The sequence below is a fragment of the Prionailurus viverrinus genome, chromosome B1, assembly GCF_022837055.1.
Source record: "Prionailurus viverrinus isolate Anna chromosome B1, UM_Priviv_1.0, whole genome shotgun sequence".
NCBI classification, from domain to species: Eukaryota; Metazoa; Chordata; class Mammalia; order Carnivora; family Felidae; genus Prionailurus; species Prionailurus viverrinus.
Window position 1 is genome coordinate 172,441,750 of NC_062564.1, and position 27,988 is coordinate 172,469,737.

At 39.5% G+C, this 27,988-nt stretch overlaps 1 protein-coding gene across 9 annotated transcripts in view; it reads left to right on the top strand.

Moving 5' to 3' along the window:
• RBM47 (RNA binding motif protein 47) overlaps positions 1–27,988 on the top strand; it is a 161,977-nt gene that overhangs the window by 88,123 nt on the left and 45,866 nt on the right. The gene's annotated exons all lie outside the window — the stretch shown is intronic.

The following is a 27,988-nucleotide window of genomic DNA, read 5'->3' on the forward strand; positions in this document are numbered from 1 at the left end:
GATTTGGTTTGCCTTCGGCTGAACGGGCGGGAACGGGGAGGGGAGGAAGGGGCAAAAATAATTGCTTTGCAAACTGTATCTCGGAGGCCCCGGAGAATTGTAATCTTCACTTTCGGTCAAATGGTGTTTTCGGTTTTACTAGAGGGACTTCAATGTCATGGAGAGTGAGGTAAAATCTTCCTGTGCTTGAGGTTTTCCAGTGATCTGAATGAGATGTCAGTGAGCATTTGCTTTAGTAAAGAATTTGGAACCAGGTGTGGTGTTTCTAGGAGGCGACGTGTAACTTTGTGATTTGCACTTCGGTGTGCCCCGTGACTCATGCCATTAAAAGCTTTTGTTAAATGGTGGTTCTGGTTTCATGAAAATACTTTGAAGCTTTCTTTCCTCCTCACCTTTTCTGTTAAGTTTGGACAAGATAGCAAATTAAAGGTCAGCTTGAAAGACTGCTTCTTATCCTCAAATCTGTGTTTTTAGAACATTCTAGGAATGACTATATGCAGTTCATACATTAATTTTGGAGAACTAATGACTGAATACTTCTTGGAAACACTAAGTATTTATATTCTAGCTTTTTTTTTGGTAAAAAAAAATATGAGTATATATGATAAAACTAGAGCCTTAACCAAATATTTACATTTGATCAATTTTTTTTTTTTGGTAAAAAAAATACAAGTATATATGATAAAACTAGAGCCTTAGCCAAATGTTTACATTTGATCAAATTTAATAACAATTGCAGATACCTGGGGACATGTTAATAGTGGCTAAAACCCAAACAATAAATAGGAAAAATGTAGGAAAAGAATAGCTTCAAAAGATTTCTGTAATGCTCGAGTTCTCAGGGAAAGGAATCGCAGTGTAATGTATTCACTATAATAACCACGGGATCTTTGGCCTGTTTGCCCTTCTAGTGGGAGACGAAAGTATAAAGACAGTACTGAAGTTAAGAGGCCATTGATTTTGGAAAAACATGATTTGCCTCGTGACACTGATAGTAAGGAGACAAGAGTGTTTCTCCTGACAGGTTCCCAGTCCATTGCAAAATGGCTGGAAGAAACGATTGTTTCAAAATTAGAGGAAACCTCCTTCATGGGGAAGACTTCACTGTGGCTTTGTGTATTTAGGCAAATAGGACTGAAAGTAACAGCCGTGGAGGACAAAAGACATCGATCGCATTCACCTGAAGGATAGCAGATTTGGTTATTTGTATATGTGTGTCAGAAAATCAGGTTTAACAGCCAGCAGTTTCACTACCCTGACTACTCAAAGTTTATGTGACTTTTGACAAGCGGATTAACTTTTTCTTACCACTCTGAAGATTTCGAAAGAGAGGGAAGAGTGCTTGCTCTCTACTGGTCTGTCCCTTGGTTGCACTTAGATGATGAATAGTCTGTGAAACTTTTGACCATGTATGATGCCACATAAATCCAAACTAGAGTTTAACCAGTGGAGGAGCTCATGTGTTAATTCTACTGTAGCTGAACTAGAGGGATGAAGTTTTATGTGTGAAATCTTAACAGATGAACAGAAAGACTCTGGGAAGAAGTCTAAAAATACACCCGTTCCAGATGCTTGTCCTTCCTTGTTTCCCTTTATGTCATTGGGAAAATCCTTATTCAGTGTAGCTCCTTTGTTGAGCTTTTTCAGGTATTGAGTCCCAAAGATCTACACGGAATTGTAAGAAGCTATGATCACCAAAGGCTATGTTTGTACCTCTTGCTCTTCCTTACATGATAGTTTGTTGATGGGCCAACTCGTACGTCAGGTTAAGTCCTGAATACATTGACTCCTAACTCTGTCATTTTAAACTTTGCTGCTATGTGATATGATAATAATGTTTCTATATCAGGTTTGCTTTAAAAGGCAGATAATTGGATAGTCTCTCCACAAAGGTTGTTGTCATCTGTTCCTTTTTTCCTTAGAATGCAAGTTCTTGATTTGTATATGTCATGAAGGTGAACACTTCAGGGACAATAATAGGCCCCAAATTAGGTGGCAGTTTGCAACATTCAGTACTGCCTGAGAAGTTGGGGCTGCTTTGGCTTGCTTGGACAGAGTTGTCACACAGAAGTGTGGGTGGGTGACAGCTACCTCTGCAGATAATTCTGGGTAACTATACCAGGAAAGTCACATTCATAGGAGCTAGGGGTCAGAACTATGCAGGCAAGATAGAGGAATCATCGTAAAGATTTGGGCTATTTGGGGCTGGTTTTGTGTTGGTAGCATGAAATGAAAGTGAATACATACAGTTAGCTGAACAATGAGTAAAAATTCTTCATTTGTCAAGTAACTCAGTGTCTTAAAGCAGAATATAGTCCTCATCGCCACCAAAATTAATGTCATTAAGTTCATCAGGGCCTCATTGAATGCCTGTTGACTCTTGATTTAGGCATCTTTCGATAATTCAGAACTCTGTTGGCTAATGATCACTCATGCATTCATTCTCATTCAGCAAATACTAAGGTCTCACTCTGGGCTTGGTTTTCATTTCTCATTGTTTAAATGGCACTTCTTTGAAGTGACCTCCTGAATTAGGTCCTATGCTTTCCCCTTTATGATAGTCATCACATTTGTTTCATACTGTTTTTTTAAAATTATTTTTTAAAATTTATTTAGAGAGAATGAGTGTAAGCGGGGGAGGGACAGAGAGAGAGGGAGACACAGAATCCAAAGCAGGCTCTAGGCTCCAAGCTATCAGCACATAGTCCTACTCAGGGCTTGAACCCACGAACTGTGAGATCATGACCTGAGCTGCAGTCGGATGCTTCACTGACTGAGCCACCCAGGCGCCCCACACTTATTTTATACTTGACTCCTCTGCTAAAATCTGGATCCCCTTAGGTCATGGATAGTGAGTGTCTTCTTTGCTACAATTATCTCCAGTGCTTAGTACATACTAGGCATTCAAAAGATAGGCACCAACCCTACAAATAAATGCATGGAAGAAAGCAAATGAGAAGGACCGGGATCCTCAGAGACAGGCAGGTGACAGAAAGCAGCAGCCACAGATAACAGAGAAGGGACAAAAGCTACCGTCATCAGTATAGAAGCAATAGCTCCTGAAGTTATAGCTCAGTCTCAGCCCAGCTTGACGATATAAGTTTCTAAGGATAACCTTGGTTCACCAAGAGGAATGTACTCAATATTGTCTGTTTAAAATGATAGTGAAGACTGTCAATCATTTCATAAAGATTTTCATTGAAGAAAGTAATGGTTTCCTTACTTAAGTAACCTTTGCTTACTTAAGTGGATACATTCAATTATTTGGAAAATTTCATATATGAGTAATTCTTTATTTCTACAATTATGAGGTACCAATGAACACATTTATCATGTACATATATATGTAAGTGTAAAAAGAGCCTGGAAGAATGCACAAGAGAGAAACTTCCATGTAATAAGATTAAGTCCAATAAATGCTTTGAAAAAAATATTATTTTAAGGGCACCTTGGCTGGCTCAGTTGGTGGAGTGTACAAACTCTTGATCTTGGGATTGTGGGTGTGAGCCCCATGTTGGCTGTAGAGATTACTTAAAAAATAAAATCTTTTAAAAATATTATTTTAAACATTATTTTGAATTAAAATAATTTAATAATATTTAATAATTAAAATAATTTAAAAATATTTAAAATATTATTTTAAACATTGAGGTGTAACAAAGGCAATAAAGTGCACAGCTCTGAAGTGTACAGCTTGATGAATTTTTACATACGTACGCACCTGTGTAACAACCACTCAGATCAAGGTACAGAACATTTTCAGTGTCCCAGAAGGCTCCTCTGTGCTTCTCCTCTCTGTCACCCCGTGGCTCAAGATGACCATTATTTTGATTTCTCCTATCATGGAAGCAGTATTTGTAGAATAAGTAGCTTTGGCTGTTCTTGAACATAAAAATGAAACCATACGTGCTTTTTTGTATCTGGCATCTTTCATTCAATATTGTGTCTGTGGCATTTGTCCACATTGTGTCATGTAGCTGGAGTTTATTCCTTCCTTGCTGCCTAGTGTTCCTTTGTAAGAATAAGCCACCATTTAATATGTTTGGGGGATTGAAAAACATGGCTATATGGGCTGAAAATCATTCCCTGTGTGTGCCAGTGCTTTAAAGTTAAGTGATCTCAGAAAGGGTGTGGTTGGAAGTGTTATCACCCGGAGGGGTGGAGAGAGAAAAGTCTGTTTCTGGGAGTATATTTACTAAGTGCTCTGTGTAGGGTGTTTACTTAACTGACTCCATCCCCCTGGGAGGCGACTGCCACTTTTTTACAGATGAGGAAACTGAGCTTGAGAAAAGTTTCATGACTTTACAGTTGATCCGACCTAAACACGCAAGCTGTTGATTACACCAGGGGCAATCTGGTCCTGGCAAAGACCATGCCAGAGGCCACTTCGTTATCGAAGACTTCACTTTCTTTTTTTTTTTTTTAACGTTTATTTTTTATTTTTGAGACAGAGAGAGAGTGAGAGCATGAGCAGGGGAGGGGCAGAGAGAGAGGGAGGCACAGAATCTGAAACAGGCTCCAGGCTCTGAGCTGTCAGCACAGAGTCCGATGCGGGGCTCAAACCCATGGACCGCGAGATCATGACCTGAGCCGAAGTCGGACGCTCAGCCGACTGAGCCACCGAGGCGCCCCGAAGACTTCACTTTCATGCAGCAGTGCAGGAAAGCTGGCCATTGACCTGACTTCGCTGAGGCCATTTTCTCTTTCCGCTCGAAGTTGGTTTCATTATGAAAATGGACTCCCTTATGTAGTTTTCATTCACTGAACCTTTGCTTATGAATGATTATTTTTGCTTATGAATAGTTTTTATTTTCAGATGCACATGGTATTCTAACATCTATATATAGCAAGTTTTGAGAGTTCTTTTTTAAGATCAGGTTTTTAATATTTATGGGTAAAGAAATATTTAATAAGAAAGGTAGGTGTAAGTTTCAAGTCAGACTTGCTGTGAAATTTCCTGGGAGACAAAGGTCGTGTCTTTCACAATGGGGTTAGAAGAGCTTCAAATTCTAACTCACACAGAGCTCTGGGTGCTGATCCCATGGGTGTCAAAGTCCGACTCAACTGAATATCTTAGAGATGAATAAGTTTCTAAATTTCCTTCTCACTACTACCTACCTCAACTTCCCAGCCTACAAATATGTGCATTCACAAATATTCCATTCTAACTTCAAAAGTTACTGGAGACTTGCTCAGAACGTCCTTCCCTTAGAATAACAAAAGGAGGCATATGACCTTTAAATTTCTTTATGGTGGTGGATGAAAGGGGTTATGTTTTTAAATTTGCATTAATATTCTGGGCTCTTTGGTGCAGTCAGGTCATTTCAGCAAGGCACCCTTGCCCAATGGAAGACAAGGAAGCATCTGGATAGTGTCTCAGTCGAAATTCTAAGTCACTTTTAGAAACAGCAGTCAGTACATGCAAAGATTTTTTGCTTTATTATTTGTACAGGTAATGACAGCCCCTTATGGGATGCTTGAGAACAGTCATCAAAGATTTGATTCTTTTTAAATTTATGAACAAGCACAGGAAGAATATCTTAGATTTGTATACTTCCTTTTTTTTTTCTTGTTTAAACATTTGTGTTTTTAAAATACTTATTATTTATTTGGGTGGGGGGAGGAGCAGAGAGGGAGAAAGAGAATCCCTCGCAGGTTCCACACTGTTTGTGCAGAGCCCAACATAGGACTCCATCTCATGAACCGTGAGATCATGAGCTGAGCTGAAATCAAGAATCGGATGCTTAACCACCTGAGCCACTCAGGTGCCCCCATTTGTATACTTCTTAAAATACTTTCTGAATTTTGTTTACCTTTTATAGAAAATTTTTGAGTTGTAAAATATGCCCGTTTTGTACGTGAGAAAGCTGAAATAGAGAAGCCAAGATCATACACCTGGTTAGTGAAGGAGCTGACATCCAGATTTTCTACCTCCACTGTTCCCAGTTCTTCCCACTGGCCCACACTGCCAACCACACAGTGTTTGGTGAGCTGTGGCAGCCATTAAAGACAGCACTTCTTCAACAACACTCTTTGGTCTATGATGGCTTCTCAAGTCATGCTATTTGGGTACTTACTATGCGTCAGTCATTGTACCAGGTGCTTAAAATCTTACAAAGGCTCTACTGGCTAGGGATCATTAACACCTTTTACAAATGGGGAAACTGAGGCACTGAGCCCTCAGGGCCTTGAACAAAGCCACATCATTTAGTAAATGCCAGAGTTTACCTTTACCCTCAGATTAGTTTTAGTATAGGAGCACTAAAAAAATTGTTGAATCTTAACTTACCTCAATACACCCTCCTGACAAATGGGCATTTTCTTTAGAACTAAACAAAAACATGTCCTGGGTTAGACTCAGTTTAAAAATAATTATTTTTTAACTCTTGGAGCTATAGGAAAACCAGATTAGATTGCCATGGGGTCAAGATGTGTGTAGAGGGTCCTATCCATCAGTGAGATTGTGGGAACCTCAGAGATGGGGGTGCTGGAGAAAGGGCAACTATCTGGAACAGAGATGAGTCCAGGTGAGGTAGCCTTTCCCCCTGAGTTTTGCACTGCCATCGTCCTTGCTTATTTATATATTCATTCAACAAGTATTTACTGAGGACCATTGTCCAGGATGGTTGTAAAGCTTAGAGATGATGTATGTAAGGTGCTTAGTTCAGGCTGATACTCTGTAAAGGCTTCGTAACTGATAACTTAATCATCTGTGGAAGAGAAAGAATGAAAATACCTGAGGCTTTGTTGGTAGCCGTTTTGGTTACAGCCAAAACAACCCAGAACATTGCAATGGTTGGAGAAAGATTTTGTCTGGATGTCTGTATAAATTAATGGATTTTAGCCTTGGCTACATACTAGAATTACCTGGAGGAGCTTTAAAAACTACCAAGGCCCAGGACCCTACAAAAATTCTAGTTGTTGTGATGGCTGGTTTGTTGTTGTTGTTTCTTTGTTTTTAATTTGTTTTAGTTCCACAAGCAGGGTTGGTATATAATAGTTTAGACTGAATGATGGTTTGGAAGCCATCCTTCCTGCTGGTAGCCCTGCTTTGCACTGTACATAAACAGATTTATGGGTGAGCCACTGCTTAGCCCACACAGGCACTGATCTGGGTCAGCCCTGGTCAAAAATTCTCTTAACGGATTTTCCATGGCTTCCTGTAAAAGTTGCCTCCCGGTAGGTTTTGTTCTTTATTCTTAATCTACACTCTTTTTCTAAGAGGGAAGTAGAAGAAGGCAGATAAAATAAAAGGAAAGAGAAAAATGAGGATGATCAATTGTTTCTGAATTCTTTGAGCAATCCTAGTTAACACTGCTCAGGACAGCAGACACAGATATAGGATAGACAGGCCTTTTATTGGGGGCTGCACTTCATGGCATTCGGTTGTAATCATTGCAAAAAGGCTCTCTCCGTGAATGAGAGAATTTTTTGTAAGATTCTACTACACAGAGAGAGAGATCTGACCACTTTTCAGAAGTTAAACATAAGAAACTTCTAGGAGGAGCCCTCTTTCATCGGAATGTCCTTTGTTGATTTTCTGTTTGAATTCTAGCACTTCTGTTCAAAGATACGTTAGATTCACACCATTCTTCCATTATACCAAAAATGATGAAATGCCCTTTCAATAAGGGTGAAGAGGCATAGAGTAAAATTTTACTGAAGGAATTAAGGAGGGAAAATGGTGGCTTTCTGTGGCACCTGGAGAGTACGTTTGCTGAACTGGAAAAAGGAATGGAAAGAGGGGATGGGTCAGGTGTGATTACTCTGTGACCTTCTTGGTTACCTCACCCCCATAATAATATACACTGAGGAAGAGCAGTGCAGTGAGACCCTTTCTAATTAGGACTCTTTTGGTTGTAAGTGTCAGAATTCCAATCCCAAGTAGCTTAAGGAATCAATCAACAAACAAATCTATCAAATTTAATTCTATACATGAAGTTACATGTATACATATATATTTACGTAACTGGGAATTCCAAAGGGTGACACATGGCTGGATCAAAGGAGTCAAAACAGGGGGCGCCTGGGTGGCGCAGTCGGTTAAGCGTCCGACTTCAGCCAGGTCACGATCTCGCGGTCTGCGAGTTTGAGCCCCGCGTCAGGCTCTGGGCTGATGGCTCAGAGCCTGGAGCCTGTTTCCGATTCTGTGTCTCCCTCTCTCTGCCCCTCCCCCGTTCATGCTCTGTCTCTCTCTGTCCCAAAAATAAATAAACTTTGAAAAAAAAAAAAATTTAAAAAAAAGGAGTCAAAACAGGTCATCAGGATTGTTTTTCTCTTCCTATCTCCCAGCCTGTTGTCCTCTGCGTTGGTTTTATTTTGGCAACTTCAGGCTTACGTTGTTCTTACAACTTTCATTCCTAAGGAAAACCCCACAGCTTTCTCATCCCCAGATGGACTGTGATTTACCTGCATGGACCTATCTGTGATTTATGGGAGGGGGAGGGGTCTTTACCAGGGAACACGGGAAGGTGGATGGGCAGGAGAAAGTAGGGATCTGCTATATCCTTAGTGCAGGTGCTGCGTTGATCTCTGGTTTAGGAATCCCCACATCATAGGCCACAGACTCCAAAGTTGAGTTACACCCACCACGTGCCTTGTACTACGGTAGATTTACGACTCTCAAGGTTGTTTATCTGCACAGCTAAGCCTCTTGATAACCGGTGGGGGTTTTATCATTTCAGCAAGATTTTGCTCTGAGAACATTGAGTACTTGACTTGTCTCTACTGAGAAACTTTATCATATCTTTTTTTTATCACCAAGGGGAAGCCCATTTCCAAATATCTATTTCTCAAAATTAGAATAGAGGTACAGGTCTGATCAGGAAGGAACCATTATTATCAATATTAACTCCCTGCTTTGTTTCAAGAGCAAGTAAACCTCCTGAGCAATTATTGTGAGGGAATAAAAACAACACGTTGTTCTGCCCTGTGTTACAATTATTAAAGTCTTGTTTTATCTGCCCTAGTCATTTCTAAGTTTGTCATAAGTAATTTTATGTCTCTGTTGCCTGGTGCCACATAATGGGGAGGGGGGTGGTCAGTAAATGCATATGTATTGTCTGAAGAAAGAGTTAAGAATTTTGGGGGGGGCATTTTACTTGACATTCTAATTTGGCAAAGTTAGAATTATAGGTTAAAATACACAATATTAAACCCAGGACATCTGCATTTATATCTTTCTAGTTAGTATATTTATGGGCAGGAAGAAATAAAAAAGTGATGCCCAGTTTTCTTTAGTTGAATTAGCTCTTAATAGTAACTCTGACCAGAGCAGCGAACAGTCCTTTCCAGGTTCTTACCTCCCTTGCCCAAACTTATTTTTTTCTTCTTCTGAATTCCTAGGGCCCTTGGTGGGGCAAGAACTTCACACTCTCTGAACATTTGCTACATGCCAAGGGTTCTGTGGACACATTGTCTTAGCAAAGTCTCACAGCCATGCCATGAAGCCTTCTTCCTTCTTTTCCACTGTTAAGAGAATCAATCCCTCCCTCCTTTATGATACTATCTATCATGGCATTTATCACACTGCATTGTAATGATTATTTGTGTATATTTCTATGTCTCCTACTAGACCATGAATTTTTTTACCTAAGAGTCTGTGTCTTACTCAGGTGTGTATTCTCAGTACCCAACACGTAGTGGAAACTCTAGAAATATTTTTTAATGGTTTGGATACTGTGTGATATGCATTTTACAAACTTGACATCTGAGGCTTGCCCAAGGTTACTAAGTGGAAAGGAATAAGGTTAGTTTTTGGGCTCTTGCCTACCAGATTCTAAAGCTTGTTTTCTTTCTGCTAAACCATTCTGAGATGTTGGAAAGCAAAGTTGACTGGAATGAAGACAATTCAGGAGGAAGATACAAGGGGAAGGAAAATCATCATTTGCTGGGGCTGGGAAGGGAGGTTACTTACACATTGCTCAGTTTAGCAGTGCTCTGGCCCACAGACTCCCATCTCCAGCAAAGCATGTATGTACATGCATGTGTACACACAGATACCATCGGGGACTTTCGTCACAGGGGGAGTGCTGATTGGGGACCAGAGAGCATTTTCTTGGAAAGCGATTCACTGTGAATAAGAAGCTGGAGTACTAAGCCATCCACCAGGACATAAAATATTGCCCTGACCTTCTCTGTAATGTTTCTCTGTGGTGAGATTTTACCTATACAGTTCTAGTCTGAAATGAAATTAGGGATAACATGTAACATGAACATCACAGCTACCACAGCTGCATACCCAGCTTTTGCCACTTGGGCATGATGGTTGGAATGGGAGAAATCTGGGGTAAGCCTTTGAAATCTATCCTTATGAAGTGGGCATGGTGAGTGTCAGCCTTTGCTGACTTCCACTCTGACATACTGGATACACACACACACACACACACACACACACACACACACACACTATAGAGATAGAGATAGAGATAGAGATAGAGATAGAGATAGATATAATAGCTTTATTTGGGATATAATTCACATAGTACAATTCACCTATTTAAAGTATACACACCACTGAGTTTTTAGTATGTTCACAGAGTTGTATAACCATCATTATAATCAGTTACAGAACATTTTCATCACCTCCCTAAAAAAATCCTCTGTACCCATTACCAGTCACTTCCGTTTCTTTCCCACCTGCCACCCCCCATTGCCAGCCCTATACAACCACTAATCTACTTTCTGTCTTTATAGATTTGCCCATTATGAACATTTCATATAAATTGAATCAATACAAAATGTGGTCTTTTGTGACTGACTTCTTTCACCTACTTAATGTTTTCAAGATTCATCCATGTTATAGAAAGTATTAATACTTCATTCCTTTTCAGTGCTGAATATTGTTCTGTAGCATGAATATACCACATGAATATATGTAGTATATTCATACTACAGAACAGTATTCAGCACTAAAGTAGTGCTGAGTACATTTTTAATAGTATTTAAAAATGTTTATGTATTTATGTATTTATTGAGATTGAGAGAGAGAGAGAGAGAGAGAGAGAGAGAGAGAATCCCAAGCAGGCTCCACATTGTCAGCATGGAGCCTGACATGGGACTCAAGCTCCTGAACCATGAGGTCATGACCTGAGTCGAAACCAAGAGTTGGATGCTTAATTGACTAAACCACCCAGGTGCCCTGAATATGCCACATTTTATTTATCTATTTATTTATTCATCAGTTGATGATATCTGTGTTGTCTCTACTTTTGGGCTATTATAATACTGCTACGATTATTTATGTGCAAATTTTTGTGTGGTCCTAAGTATTCATTTCTCTCGGGCATATAGTTAGGAGTAGAATTGCTGGGTCGTATGGTAAGTCTGTGTTCAACCTGAGGAACTGCCAGACAGTTTTCTAAAGTGGCTGCACCATTTTACTTTCCCACCAGCAGTATATGAGGGTTCCAATTTTTTCATATGCATGTCAACCCTTGTTACCTTTTTTTTTTTTATTATAGCCTTCCTAGTGGGTGTGAAGTGGTATAACCTTGTGGTTTTAATTTGCATTTCCCTGATGGCTAATTATGTTGAATGTTTTTCATGTGATTTTTTTTTTTTTTTGGCCATTTGTATACCTTCTTTGAAGAAATGTTTAGTTCAGATCCTTTGCCTGTTTTTTAACTGGGTTGTTTGTCTTTTTATTGAGTTGTAGGAGTTTTGTCAACACCGTTTTTCCAACAGCCATTTGCTCACTTCACTCTCTTTGTGTCACATTTTGGTAATTCTCACAATATTTCAAACTTTCTCATTATATTTGTTATGGTGATCTGTTATTGGTGATCATTGGTATTACTATTATAATTGTTTGGGGGCATTATGAAGCACACCCATATAATATGGCAAACTTTATCAATAAATTTTGTGTACATTCTGACCGCTTCACTGACTGGCCATTCCCCCATCTCTCTCCCTCTCCTTGGGCCTCCCTTTTTCCTGAGACACTATATTGAAATTAGGCCAATAAATAATACTACAATGGCCTCTGGGTGTTCTTGAGAAAGGAAGAGGCAATCGATCTGTCAAACTTCATTGTTGTCTTATTTTAAGAAATTGCCAGAGCCACCCCAGCCTTTAGCAACCACCACCCTGATCAGTCAGTGGGCATCAGCATTGAGGCAAGACCCTCCTCCCGCAAAAAGATTTGGCTTGATGATAACTCAGATCACGGTTAGCATGTTTTAGCAATAAAGTATTTCTTAATTAAGGTACACAAATTGTTTTTTTAATTTTTTTTATTTTTATTAAAAAAATTTTTTTAATGTTTATTTCTGAGGCAGAGAGAGACAGAGCATGAGTGGGGGAGGGTCAGAGAGAGAGGGAAACACAGAATCAGAAGCAGGCTCCAGGCTCTGAGCTGGCAGCACAGAGCCCGACGCGGGGCTTGAACTCACAAACCGTGAGATCATGACCTGAGCCGAAGTTGGTCCCTCAACCGACTGAGTCGCCCAGGCACCCCATACATTGTTTTTTTAGACATAATGCTATTGCACACTTAATAGACTACAGTACAGTGTAAACATAATTTTTATATGCACTAGGAATAAAAAATACATTTGACTTGCTTTATTGTGACATTTGCTTTGTTGTGGTGGTCATGAACTGAGCCCACGGTATCTCCGAGGTGTGCCTGTAGTGATGTCCCCTCTTTTATTTCTGAGTTTGCTAAGTTGAGTCTTTTTTAAATTTTCTTGGCCATTCTAACTACAGGTTTGTCAATGTTGCTGATCTTTTCAAAGAACCAACTTTTGGTTTCATTCTTTTTCTTTATTGTTTTCTGTTCTCCGTTTCTTTTACTTCCATTTGACTCTTTACTCTTATTGAGCTCCATTCTTCCCTTAGGCTGTTTCAGGTTTCATTAGCTCTTTTTTAAACTGGGAGGTTAGGTTGTTTACTGCATTCTTTCTTTCTTTTTTTTTTTTTAAGTTTGTTTATTTTGAGAGAGAGAGAGAGGAGCGTGCATGGGGGTGGGGCAGAGAGAGAGAGGGAGGGAGAGAAAGAATCCCAAGTAGGCTCCCCACTGATAGCACAGAGCCTGACTCGGGGCTCAGTTCTATGAACAGTGAGATCATGACCTGAACCGAAATCAAGAGTCTTGACGCTTAACCATCTGAACCATCCAGGCACTCCTGTTTACTTCATTCTAGCTATTGTCTTCATTCTTCAACCCACTAGACAGTTAGTTTGTAAGTGTGAGTGACCAATGCTGAAGCTGAGCCAGTGTGCTCAGACTTCCCCTCTGGGGACAGAGTGACAAGGCAGCTGAATCCATGAGGCAAGTACACAGCACGATTGATGAAGCACTGACCTTTCCGCTGGTGGGGTCTGTTTGGCATCGTAGTTCTGGGGTCAAAACACGAGCTCTGGAGTCTGGCTGCCTGGTTGTGAATTCTGTCTTTCCCAGTTAGTGGCCGTGAGATTTGGGGCAACTTATTTCAGTTCTGTAAGCTTCAGGTTCCACATGCGTAAAATAAGCATAACGATAGTTATTACTGCTTAGTGTTGTTGAGAGGATGACATGAGCTACATGTGAAGAAGTACTTAGCTCAGAGTTGGTACATGGCCGATGCTCAGTAAAGGTTGGCTGGTCTCACTTTGTTATTGTTGTCTTTGGGTCAGATGGGCCTATGCTGGGCCAGCGCCATGTAAAGTAGCTACAGAGCTTGGAGTCGTGTTTCCATTAGTTTGTACGTCTTTGCCAATCATCCATGACCTCACCCGCATGTGCTCCTGGGATGAGCCTCACTTGCGTTTGCTACCAGGTGCTGAGTGAGACACATTTCCTACTGAGGTGTGGCAGCCCTAGATGTGACTTCCAAACAAGAGACCTTTCTTTCTCAGAAAGATGGTATACCTTACTTATTTGATCATCCATCCATATCATAGTGATGATATAAAAACGAAGGCAGGAAGTGTATTTTTCTGAATAAATTTGAAACAAGCTCAGGATGGGAGTACCATAAATTATGAAAATGGTATCACTAAAAAGTTATAAATTAAGTTTAATAGTACCTCAAGTTCTCCTCTGGAGGTGGGGATAGAAATGCCTTTCTCTGAACTCCACAGACGAGCTAATATTAAGTCCTGTTACCTGAGGCTCCATGGGGATAGCATGTTCAAGTTTACAGCTCCAAGGCACATAGTGTGGCTGCTGTTTATGTGACTAACAAACATTTCTCAGGGGTAAAAAAAAAAATACATACATTGTTATTCTAATTCTTCAGTCAAAGAGTGGCCACTGGTTTTACAAGAAGAAAGGTATGGAGCAATCCTCATTATGAAACTTTCAGTTAGCATCCTTAAAAATGAAAATATAGCTAACCTCTAGTTATTTGTGAATGGTATTAGCAAAGATTATCCTAAAACCTTTAAGAAAAGTAAAACATTTTAATACAAATGTTTTATTAAGTATAGTAGATAATAGTTTTGGGTCATTACCATTTAAATATAAATATTAATATTTAATATTTAAAATAATAGGCAAGCAATATTTCAATAATATATATTTCCCCGAAAATGCAGAACATTTTCATTCATGCTGTCTATATTTCCCCTCACAGCATCTCTGACATTATTGTGGAGAAATAATTTCCACTTCACCTAGAAGAAGAAGAAATAAAATATTCTAAAGGAATTTTTCCAAAGATCTAATTAGTAGAATCAGTACAACCAGTACTCAGTTACCTAATTATTCTTCCTCCCTCTCTCTCCCTTTCCCTGTCTCTCTCTCTTTTCCTATTAAACTTTTTTTTTTATCAAGAGCACCACTAAGTAGTAAAAAAGATGTAGACATTAAATAATTTTTAGAGTGCCAGTCATCAAGGCAAGGTGCACACTCTGAGGCACGTGTAAAGGTGTGTGTGTGTGTGTGTGTGTGTGTGTGTGTGTGTGTGTGTGTGAGAGTGTATTTATTATATATCAAATTTAGACACTGGAATTTTGATAGGAAGGAAATAGATGATATAGAGGTGAAATCACTCACATCATCAGATGGTAGAGACCACAGGCACATCTCAGTTCTTAAGACACTGATTTATTCTGTTTTCTTTTTTGTATTATTCAGTTCCATCTGCCAGTCCTTTATAAAAGTCCTACTATGGTGTAAAAGAGCTAACAGATGAGTCTTGACCATCCTAAGGTTGCTCATGGTATATTTCCCTTTTGGGGAGAAAACACAGAATAATTTTTGGTGGCTCTTGAAATCTTAGGACCCTTCCTCTCCAGTGAGTGCTTAAAGAAATACTGGCATTTCTGGGATCCAAAATGGACCCGAATCCCTATTTGTTGTTTAGATTTCCATCTATTTAATTGAACAAAGTTCAGTTTGAATAAAGTTAAACATATTTTTGTGTTTATTGGCCATAGAATTTTTTTTTCCTGTGAGCTACTGGTTCATAAATTTGCTAATATTTATTGGGTTATATTGGGATTTGTAAGGGCTCCTGCATATTAAGGAAATCAATGCTTCATTATATATATTGTAATCCACCCCATTTGTAGTCTGTCTTTGATTTCATTTTAATAAATATTTCTAAATTCCATTTAACATTCAGTTATTGGTAGAAGGAAAAGTAATGACTGGGACCAATTTTTAGTTCAGTTTGAAATTTAGATAAATTATCAGTTTCCTCCTGAGCTATTATGTTTAGTTGTTTAATTCGCCAACCTAATTTCAATTATTAACTGATTTTTCTGCTGGTACATATGTATGTGCATATAAGGAGTCTGGTATGGAGATTTCTTACATCATGATTTTTCCTTGTTCATTTATGAAAGAGAACTGGAGTACCATTAATGGTATTCTATTTTTTTAATCATTATTATTGTTTTATAATTTTACTTCCAATAAATGCATTGACAACCATTCGTACGATATTTAATAAGATGTTACGTTAATCGTGTGTTTATATGTTTGAGGGATTTGTCTACTTTCTCTTCACAAGAGTAGTTTTTCACAGTAATGTGTTTTCTCAATTAAAAAGTTTGTCCATTCGAGTAACTATCAGGAGTCATGGCTGACACTATCATTTATATTAAGACTTAAGGTCAAAGTGATTCTCATGTAGTTCTTATCATGGTTTCACTTAGAATTGAGGATCATTTCAGTGTTGGTGTTTCTTCTTTTTTTTTTTTTTAATTTTTTTTTTCAACGTTTATTTATTTTTGGGACAGAGAGAGACAGAGCATGAACGGGGGAGGGGCAGAGAGAGAGGGAGACGCAGAATCGGAAACAGACTCCAGGCTCTGAGCCATCAGCCCAGAGCCTGACGCGGGGCTCAAACTCACGGACCGCAAGATCGTGACCTGGCTGAAGTCGGACGCTTAACCGACTGCGCCACCCAGGCGCCCCAGTGTTGGTGTTTCTTTAAAAAAATTTTAAAAAAATATTTATTTATTTTTGAGAGAGGGAGACAGAGTGTGAGCAGGGGAGGGACAGAGAGAGAGAGAGGGAGACACAGAATCGGAAGCAGGCTCCAGGCTCTGAGCTGTCAGCACAGAGCCTGATGCGGGGCTTGAACCCACGAACTGTGAGATGGTGATCTGAGCCGAAGTCGGATGCTTAACCGACTGAGCCACCCAGGCACCCCTCAGTGTTGGCATTTCTAAAAACATGCTGTGTTAAGCCACTCCATGGCCATATCTTTGGTTTCCCTGTCTGTAAAACAGAGCTGGAGAAACGAGGTGTTTGTCAAAGCACTGAGGTGTCAGGGACTCATGTGAAATAAATATGATAGGAGGACGGCTGCAGCAGCCACATTCATGTTCTTGCTACTCAGAGACGACAACCATTCATATGACTTTTATTCTTCCTGTCTCCATAGTTGTTCACCAAACAGCTAAAGAGATTGAGCTGTGAATTCTTTGTTTAAATGCCTTAGATATACTTTATAAGGAACTACCATCTTATTGTGCAAGTAGATGATATAAACAAACAACCTGACTACTGGTGTATCTCATTTTTCATAAGAGATGGTCTTAAGTTTTGTGTATAAGTGTTCATTTTCAAAAGTAGAATTATGGTTTATGTACACTAGAAGCATTTGCTATTTAGGCAATATTATGCTAAATCAGGAATTTCTTTGCATTTTGCAAGTCTGATTGCAAATGACAAACACAGTTGCACAATGTATACTAAAAAAAGGGATGCTGAAACAATTTGGTAGTAAACTCGTTTGGAGAAAAGTAGATACTTGGATAAGAAGCCTTTCTAGACGATTCTAGAGAAGAGTTAGGAAAGAAAACAACGGTATGTTACAGAAAGTAAAATGGTAGTCTTGGGAATTTTGCATGTGGGTGTGTTTATGTTGAGGTTGAGCAGAACAAAGGGAAATTATGCAGTGGGTTGTAGTCAGAAGTTAACCAAAGATTTGCAGTTCATGATCAAAAGCTTGGAGTGTTATGGATGACCAAGGATCACATCAAATTCCCTTCATTAGGGGTAACATGATCCCAACCACTTAAGGTAGACCGTTTTTACTCCCGCTCTCAGGATGGTTAGCAGGGAACATGATTATCAGGGAGGGAAGCCAAGGGGTGGAGGTGGGAGGTCATGCATGGTTAGTGCTGAGTGAAAGCAGTGAGAAAGGAAAGGAAAAAAATGGGCAGAACTTAATGATGGGCTGAAAAGGGGAGAATGGGCTAGAAGCAAAGAGATTTATTTGATAAAATCATTTAAATTTTCCTGATGACCAAAGTTATATGTGTTAAAGATATATAACATAAATCTATGTGTGTATAATGTTAACATACAGAAGTATCTCAAAATGAAATTTAAAATAACCTCTATTCAGTACTCTTACTACCCAGAGACAAACCATCACCAGCGTTTTGTTACATGTCTCTAACTTTTATTTCCATAGTATCAGTCGCGATCATGCTGTCTGTATGATTTTCCATACCGTCTATTTTCATAATTTCCACACTATCTATTTTTGTAATCTCACATGTCATAAAACTTTATTTGTGACAGTAAAATTCTTTATAAATATATTTTTAGTGATGTACAAGTAATATAATTTTTAGTTACAACTACAATATAATATAATTTTTATTTAATCATTTCTTCAAGGTCAAGTATTTCGGTAGTTTCTAAATATATTGTAAAGAATTCTGAGATAAACATCTTTGTGTGTAAACTTCATTTTTACTTCTTTAGGATAAATTCCTAATGACAGATTGCTACGTGAAGAGAATGTACATTTTCAAGGCTTTTAATATAGATTATAAACTATTTTTTTAACTTTGTTTTAATGTTTTTATTTATTCTTGAGAGAGAGAGAGAGAGAGAGAGAGAGCGAGCATGAGCGAGGGAGGGGCAGAGTGAGAGAGGGACACAGAATCTGAAGCAGGCTTCAGGCTCTGAGCTGTCAACACAGAGTCCAACATGGGGCTCGAACTCATAAGCCATGAGATCATGACCTGAGCTGAAGTCAGACACCCAACTGACTGAGCCACCCAGGTAACCCTTTAAAGAAAAGTTTTGATCAATTTATACTTGTCTTACTGAAGAATGACATTTTAGCTCTTACTCACTAAAAAGATCTGCTGATTTCATTGGCTAAAAGTGATATGGTTTACATATTTTTTTCTTTAATTTAAATCTATTTGCTTACCAATGAGCTTGAACATTTTGTTGGGTTTTAGAGTCATTTGTAATTCCTAGAAGTGAGACATGAAAATATATATACCTTGCATATATGACATACAAGTTAATTGGCATATTTCACATTAGCTAAACAGGGTATCTGAATTGATATATGGTGTTATTTATTTGTTTGTTTATTTTGAGAGAGGGAGAGAAAGCACATGTATGAGCAGGGGAGAGGGGCAGAGGAAGAGAGAGAGAGAGAGAATCTTACACAGGCTCCGTGCTCATCACAGAGCCTGATGTGGAGCTCAATCCCGTGACCCTGGAATCATGAGCTGAGCCAAAATCAAGAGCTGGACACTCCACTGACTGAGACATCCAGACACCCCAGTAGGATGGGTTTTCTGTTTTGTTTTGTTTTGTTTATAAACAGAAGAATGGAAAGCAAGGGCTAAGTGATGTAATTGTGAGGAGGGGATGTAGAAGGGCAAGGTCATAGGTTGCATTCAGTGCTGTTGGGCAGAGAGAAGGGAGGTCAATCATGTAAAATCTACAGAAGCAGATGGTAGTCATGAGTGGAACTAAGTAACAACAGGATCATGAAAGCCAAGATGGAAAGAGTGTGCAGTTGTCAAAGAGCTTCAACTTCAGCTCAAGTGGAGTTGAAGGCGAGACAGTGGGCACAGGGGAAAGAGGTCTTGGAACTGGAGAATGAGGGTGTCTCCACTCTTTAGTCCCCCGACTCCACCATCCAAGAGGCCTTGGGAGCTTCCAAGAGTTTTCTAGGCAGGTGCTTGTTTATGCAATTCTTTGTTTCTCTGAAGTTTGGCAGAGTTTCTAGAGTATGGAACTTTTGTATACTCCCTCTCACCACCCACCCTAACCAGTGTGTTTCTTAAATTTGTGGTTTATTGCTTTTAATCATGGAGGTCACTGAGACCATTTTGTGTATTTTTTTTGTTTCTTGGTCCTGAGAACGGTTTTCCATAGTGCGTACGTTATTTTGAATTAAAGAACCATAAAAGTGCCAGAAAAAACTAGAAACGGGACTGTAAAGGCCATGCCCAATATATTTAGCAGTGAAGTTAAGGACTGAGGGTGTTGGTTGGCTAAAACCTAGATTTTTAAAAATAATATTCCAATATGCTGCTTGATGATTAACAGCACTCACACTATATATTTGTATTTTTACTGTTTACGACTGAATGCCATGCCATAAAAAAAAGGTTTTACCCCATATTACTGACATGGCATTGTGGTGCCACCCCTTTCTCAATTGCTCAAGCCGGAAGTGTTAGTCATCCTGGACACTGTCATCATACAGATCATCCGTTAGCCAGTTCTGTCAACTCTGCCTTTCAGATACAACTCAAGGTCCACCTCTCTTCTAACCAGGATTACCACTCAGTCTAGTGTAAGCCACCATCATCCCATCCCTGGAGGACTGGAACAGTCTCCAGCCTGTCACTCTGCTTCCTCCTTTGCTCGCCTGTGATCTCTTCTCCACACCAGAGTGATCTTAAGGAAAAAAAAATCATATCATGTCACTTCTCTGCTTAGAATCCTCTATTAAGCCCAATAGAACCCACAATCCTTGTTTATTTTTTAATTTTTTTTTTCAACGTTTTTTATTTATTTTTGGGACAGAGAGAGACAGAGCATGAACGGGGGAGGGGCAGAGAGAGAGGGAGACACAGAATCGGAAACAGGCTCCAGGCTCCGAGCCATCAGCCCAGAGCCCGACGCGGGGCTCGAACTCACGGACCGCAAGATCGTGACCTGGCTGAAGTCGGACGCTTAACCGACTGCGCCACCCAGGCGCCCCCCACAATCCTTGTTTAAAAGGCCCTTACCTGACACTTAACCTGCTTTGCTCACCCTTTGTCAGCTGCATTGCCCCTCTCTTGGTATTCTTCAGATACCCCAAGCCTGTTAGCCTGCTATAGCCTTTGCTTCTTTCTTCTGGAATGCTTTTTTTCTGGGTCTTCAAACCATTTTTCCCTTACTTCATCAGGTCTCTGCTCAAGAGAGAAAGGACTTCCCCGACCACCCTAAGCAACAGCCCCCCTTTGTTCCCCTGCTTTGTTCTTCCTCATTGCATGTATCTATGGCCTCTCCCCCAAACACACACACACACACACACACACACACACACACACACACACACATATATATATATATATATATATACATACATACACACATACATATATATATATACACACATATACAAAAGATTATTAGCTCTTAGTTAATAGAGACCACATCAGATCAGGGTTCAGGTCTTTTTTTTCTTTAAGTTTATTTATTTATTTTGAGAGAGCAAGCAAGAGAGGGGCAGAGAGATAGAGGGAGAAGGAGAATCTCAAGTAGGCTTTACGCTGTTAGCACAGAGCTTGATGCAGGGCTCGAACTCATGAACCATGAGATCATGACCTGAGCTGAAACCAAGAGTCGGACACCTAACTGACTCAGCCACCCAGATGCTCCAGGGTTCGGGTCTTTGACCATAATTTGCCCCCTAATGCTTGAGTACATCTCAGTGTGTGTGTGTGTGTTTGCTAGTTTATTATGATTCCCCATTAAAGACGTTGTCTTTCTTGATCACCAGTCTATCACCAGGGTCTAGAATAAAGCCAGATAGGTGATCAGAAACCCTTTGTTGAATGATTCAGTGACTCATATAACCAATTCAAAATTGAGTGTTCTTGCAAGGTTAACCATTTGATCATAGAAAATGAGGCTCATTATGTCTAAACTATTTGCTTCAGTACTATTTTATGTTCTTTTTCTAGAACATACACTCCTTGCTAATTTTAGCATCCTATCTAAACTGGTCAGTCTTATAGTTGATCTTTTAAAGACGTCCCCATGTTTCTAATTAATGACTTAACCAGTGTTTATAGATCCACAACAGCCAGAGTTTTAACGTTAGATTTTTATTTTGTATGGTTTCTGTTATTTCTATAATTATTTTAAATTTCTTTAGGATATTTACTTTTATGCTCTCAAAAAGTAAGAGTTCCTTTTAGAAAGTGTAGAAGAATATGTTGAACAGATAATTAAGCTTAAATACGAACTGAACCCAAAGGTCTTAAGAATAAGTCTTCTAAAGACAGCATGTAGTATCTTTCCAGCTATTCAAGCCCCTGATCAGTTCAACCTGCTGGTCGATTAAGGTATCATACTTATAAAATATATTGTGTTTGAGGTTAATACCAATAATGATAGTGCCCAATTCTTAAAATAAAAAAAATTCTTCAGGAAAGAGGTTTTGTTTTGTTTTGTTTTGTTTTTAATCACAAAGTAAAGAGATGGAGAGAAGTGCCTTTTTTAAAGGTTTTTTAAAATTAATTATTATTATTTTTAGTAATCTCGACATCCAACATGGAGCTTGAACTCACGACCTGGAGATCAAGTGTCACATGCTTTTCCAACTAAGCCAGCCGGGCACCCCCTATTTTAAAGTTGTGGGGTTTGTGATTGCCTATGTTTCTAACCTAATATGACTAAATCAGACTACAGGCTACTGGCATCTCTCGCAGGAAGCCGTCCCCACGGACTCTGATCAACTTGACAATGACTCTCTACCTTACAACATGGCTCTTAGTGCCTAACAGCACATGGTGCCTTGTTTCGCCTTACATTGTATATGTTCTAATTGTTTGACATTTAATTGTCGCTCCAAAAAAGATCATCAGCTCCTACTTAATAGAGTCCACATTAGGGTCCAGGTCTTTGACTGCAATCCCTCCTCTCCCCCAGCAGTACTTGAGTACATCCTGAAGTTCTATTGAAGGTGCTCCGGAAACACCTATTGAAATGGAAAAGCATAGTACTCCGTAAATCCAGAGTGGTAGGGGATTTCTGCAGTAATTATGAGGATATTATTAAAACTGCATGTAATTATTAAAGAGCAAAACTCACATAATACTTGGCAAAACCATGTGCTTCCTGAGTTCTTGTTAACCTGACTGCACATTCTAAAAGGGGGTGGGAGGAATCTACTTTTTACATTATAACCTAATACAGCTTTTCTCTTTTCTTAAATTTTTTTTTTCAACGTTTATTTATTTTTGGGACAGAGAGAGACAGAGCATGAACGGGGGAGGGGCAGAGAGAGAGGGAGACACAGAATCGGAAACAGGCTCCAGGCTCCGAGCCATCAGCCCAGAGCCCGACGCGGGGCTCGAACTCACGGACCGCGAGATCGTGACCTGGCTGAAGTCGGACGCTCAACCGACTGCGCCACCCAGGCGCCCCCAGCTTTTCTCTTAATATGGCTTTTCTCTAGCAAAAGATAAACACAGGGCTTGGATTTTACACATTATTTATGACTTTGTAACAGGTATCTTTTTTCCACCTGCATTCACTATTCATTCTCAACTTTTTCTTTTGAAAATAAAAAGCCTGTTAAAATGACCACAGGAAATATAGGGTAAAGACAGGTAATTTCTTGGCTTATGAGAAACCACAGAGAGGGGGCGGAATGGGATCACTATAAAATCTAACAGGCTTTATGAATTAATGAAGAATGCTGCCTAGGACAGAGGCAGAAAATGCAAAGAGAATTTTCTTTAGATTTAAATGAGGTTCTGTGGCTTTTTTGTAAGTTTCGGTTTCACTCACCAAGTATTAAAGGTTTCTCTGCTTGGCTTCAAAGATAGCATCTCTAAAATTCCAAAGCTTTTCCTATTAGTACAGAAACGCCTGTCCCTGACAGAGTAAGAGTGGCAAGGTGAAGGATGTATAGGTAGGTAGAGAGACAGATGAGTAGGAAGAAAGAAAGAAGAAAGAGAGGGGAGGAAGGAATACTATCTGTTTATCCAGAAGTGGAAAATTTCAGTCTCTGCAAGCCAGAATGCCTGGGTTCAAATCCTCATTCCACCGTTGCCAACCTGTTTGTCTTGGGCAAGTTTCTTTGTTCTTGTGCCTTAGTGTCCTCATCTGTAAAATGTAGATAATACTAATCTGTAAGCTCAAAATGTATTTATGAGGACCATATATGTTAGTACACGTGAAACACATACAACAGTGCCTGGTATATGGCAAGGGCTATAGAGAGGAGTTAGCTACGGTTATTTTATTACAGATGGAGGTGATGAATTTGAGTGAAAGTTGGACAGGAAATGCAACATACCTTGCTGTACCTCTTCATTGGCTGCCTCACCAGATGTCCTCTTGCCTGTAATAAACACAGGTGCTTGAAGTCTGTGGGCTGTTCACTGCCCATTCAGGGAAGTAGAGAACACTAGAGTGGCTGTGCTTTTGTGACAAATTTAAAGTAAAAGTAATAAATGTCCTCTGCTTGAGTAAAGCTTGGGAGGGAAGGAGTTGGCTGGATATGAGGTGGGGCTGTTTGATTTAATTTATTGGATAATTCTGTCATTCAAGTTGTCTGAGAAGTTACAGAGAGGCTCTACGGCAGGCATAATGATGTATGATGTCACAGGCTCTTGAATGAGCCCAATCAATGCAGGACCCTAGACTCTGAAGAGAAGGGAGCAGTCCTGATCCACTCCTACCTCTGTCGTCTTCTTCTCTCTGAGTACTGTTCCTGTCACAGTGAACATTTCTGAGGGTTAGGGACTCAGTCGTGCACATCTGCAATCTGGGGGTGAAGGGGGTAGGAATGAGCCAGAGTGAGGGTGTGTGGAGATCTCCGAGCAGCCCAGCCTGGCCAATTGAAACTCTTGGAAGTTCCCACTAAGCTGAGAAAGTAGCGCAAAGTTAGTTTTACTTCAGAACAATCCTCCAAAAGCATTATATTCCCTCTTGGATTTCTTTCCACAGTACCGTGTACTGGCACCTAGCTACTACATTTAAGATGTCTGCTGCCTTTCCCGTGTCCACATTAAATAGTCACTACCATGTGAACAGGAAGTACTTGACATACAATTTAAATGAGTTTAGATATATGCTTAGATTAAAGCCTATCCCACTAGAAATATAATAGAGTAACATGCTTAAATTTTATAAGAAGTAATAAATAGTAAATTTTACTTGTAAGTCAGAAACCATGCAGGACACACCCCCCATACACACGCGCGCGCGCGCACACACACACACACACACACACACACACACACTCTCCTGTTCTCCTCCCCTCCTGCTTTTTCTCCTTAGCTCTTTCACAATCTAACGTCCTATATATTTTACTGATTTATTCATTAAATGATTTTCCCCCATAGGACTAGAGGGCTCATGAGGGCAAGGATTTTTGTCTGTTTTGTTAACTGCCAATACCTTAGTACCTAGAACAGTGTCTGACACTTAGAAGGTACTTGACAAATATTGGTAGAGTGAAAGAAATATACACGTTAGTTACTATTATAATTTTACTCTTTAAAGCAATTATACTGAGAGGACACCATTTTAAATTTAAAGCTTTTTCTAATGTCTAGATAAGTTAAACTCTTTATCCCAAATATGGCATTGTCTATTATTTAATTCTTCCTGTTGATACCATAACAGACTGTTTGCCAAATTAACCAAAAGGGAATACTATGGGGCTTAAAAATTTTTTCTTTTTGTTTATTTATTTTTTAGAGAGAGAGAGAGAGAGAGAGAGAGAGAGAGCAAGCGAGCAAGCACACACAAGCGGGGTAGGGGCAGAGAGAGGGAGACACAGAATTTGAAGCAGGCTCCAGGCTCAGAGCTGTCAGCACAGAGCCCAGGGCTCAAACCCACCAACCATGAGATCTTGACTTGAGCCGAAGTCAGATGCTCAACCAACTGAGCCACCAAGGTGCCCCTATGGTGCTTTTTATCATACACGTTTGTAGGAACCACTCTAAAAAAGTAGAGGAAGATTTTTTGGTCTACAGTGGTGGTAGGATAGGGCAGGTAAAGGGATTTTAACAATGCATAACTGAGGCCAAGTCCTTGTAGATGTTGTGCGTGTGTGTGTGTGTGTGTGTGTGTGTGTGTGTGTGGTAACTAAGAGCCGTCTTGAAGGGATCAGTCCTTCCTGTAATATTGCCTTTCTTATAGTGAGTTCTGTGTGTCACATGCATTCTTCAGAAGGACTCTCATATATGTACATGCATGCCCTCGTCTCTCTGTGCTTACTTTTCAACGCTGGTTAATTAGCTTCATGGCCAGTCGTTATGGCTGACACCACCAATGCAGTTATATGGCTTCCATGCCAATGGTTGACACCTTATCAGATGGAAGCTAGTTCTTTAATGTGTGCATCTGTGTGTGGACAATTTCTTCTTTTTATGATTCAGCCATGCATTAATATAATAAACAATTTCAGCAAAGATTTCAAAATTCTAAATAGTGTAAAAATCTGCTTCTGGAAAACTATATACTGTGATATACAAAACCGATATGCATTCGTTTGATCTTTGTAACAGCTTTAGATAAATTAAAGCTAGGTAAATTAAAGCTCTAGTAACAAGTAAAGAGGACTGTAATAGGTACTACCTATATTTAAAATAGCCCCACATGATAGTTTCCTGGTTTCATATCATGTCTTCACCTGTGCTCTACTTCTTGTTCTCTCAGACCTGAGTCTCGTTTCTTGTTCCTTTTTCCAAATTACCTTAGAACTTGCCTTGTCTCAAGCTTCTATTTTGCATGTGTATTTTTTTTTTCTATTCTCTACAGTGTTGGACCTCAGATATGTCTGCTGTCACTCTACTCTGAAAACAAAGGTACTTTGTTGAGACAAAGATCACTCCTCCAGGGACGACTTAAGCTTGTTGCAAGCCAGATACATCAGAAGTTAACACAGTGAATGTAGCACAATGTGTCTACCATGATGGCATTGACTTACAGTTTTATACATTTGCCTACATGGAGAACTATGCTAGTAGCAGTCAGTGTCAATGGCGGTAGAAGAATTGGTGACTTTTACTTTTTCTGGGTACTTTCCTATATTGTTTGAATGTGTTATAACTAGTGTGCATTGTTTTTACAAAGACCATAAATATCTGTGTGCATGTTTGACTAATTTTTTAAAATTAACTTTTTTCAAAGTAAAAGCAAGAAAAATTTGCTTATTTTTTTGTTTAAGGCAGGCTGTAATTGTAATTATTACATTCAGGTATTCAGTGAACAGCTGCCCTGTCCTTACCGCCTTACTTTATAAGTGTATCGCTTTGAGATGGATTGTTTCCTAAGTCTTTGTGTTCTTGATAATGTTTGGTGTAAGAATGCATACACGCACATGCGCACACACAGGCATGTGCACACACACGCGTGCGCATGCGCGCGCGCGCACACACACACACACACACACACACCCCAAACCTCCAAACCAAAAATACTCCGCTTAAAGTGTACCACACACCCAGAATTTATTAAAATGCTTGAGTAAAATACTCATATGAAAGGCACATTTCTTGGGTCTTACTTGTAGTCAAGAGGAATGAGTCCAAAATCAGTAGTTTTTTGGAAACACTGCCTTAGTGTTGTTGAGACATTGCCTCAGTTTTCCTCCATTTCAGAACCTGTCAACTTAGTTTTATAATCTAAGACTTGTTCTGGATTTTGGCCCTTTACTAACCTGCTGATATTTTCTAGTCTCTATTGATAGTTTTAGATTATTTAGGAGTAATAGTGCTGTTTCTATTTTTTTTTTAAGAGGTAGATAAACAGATTTTCAAACTTTCTTGTCAGTCTGGTCTTTTTACTTCCCACCTTGGTGACGTCAAATTGCTAAGGTTTTATAGAATTCAGTAAGGTTAACATGACCACTAAAGGAAAACTGGAGACCACAGTTTTGAAATGATAGATTCATTTCTCTGTTTATATGCTGTGGAGCTGATTTTAATCCTTGTTCGAAAGACCTTGGGTCCCAGATGTTACCTCACTTTCAGGACCCTCCCCACAGTCCCCCTTCTGCTCCCTGCTCCCCTGATCTCTCCCAACCACCAGGACTAACAAACTCAACCTCCAGAGAGACTTTCAATGAGGTTCGTCTCTGACCTGCTTGAAAAGGAGTGTATTTACTCTGCCTAGGTGCTTTAGGTCCCTGACCCGTTGTTATGTACGAACTGTCTTCATTACCATGAATCATGTTTTACCACTCCCTTCTTTTTCTATGGCCCTTTCTGTTTTTTCTCCGCTTCTTACCAGTAAATCCATTTCCAGCTCCAAACTGGAAGTAAAATCAAATGAGAGTTTAATTCATGTGTAACTTTTGCCTGTATCTAAGCACTTACAAGTATCCATTCATTAAATTCCACAACAACCTGGATGAAGTAGCAATCACTGTTTTTCTCCATCTCATCAAGCAGCACAAAATAGCTGGCACCTCTCTTATTCCAGGAAGGTGGATTTCAAAGATCACGTGTTTACTTTCAGTCAGTAGTGGCGTGTAAGTAAAGGTTTCAGTTAAATTTCTTCTCTCTGAAATGCCGGAGCTTTTGTCTTCTTGGGCCTTCCCCG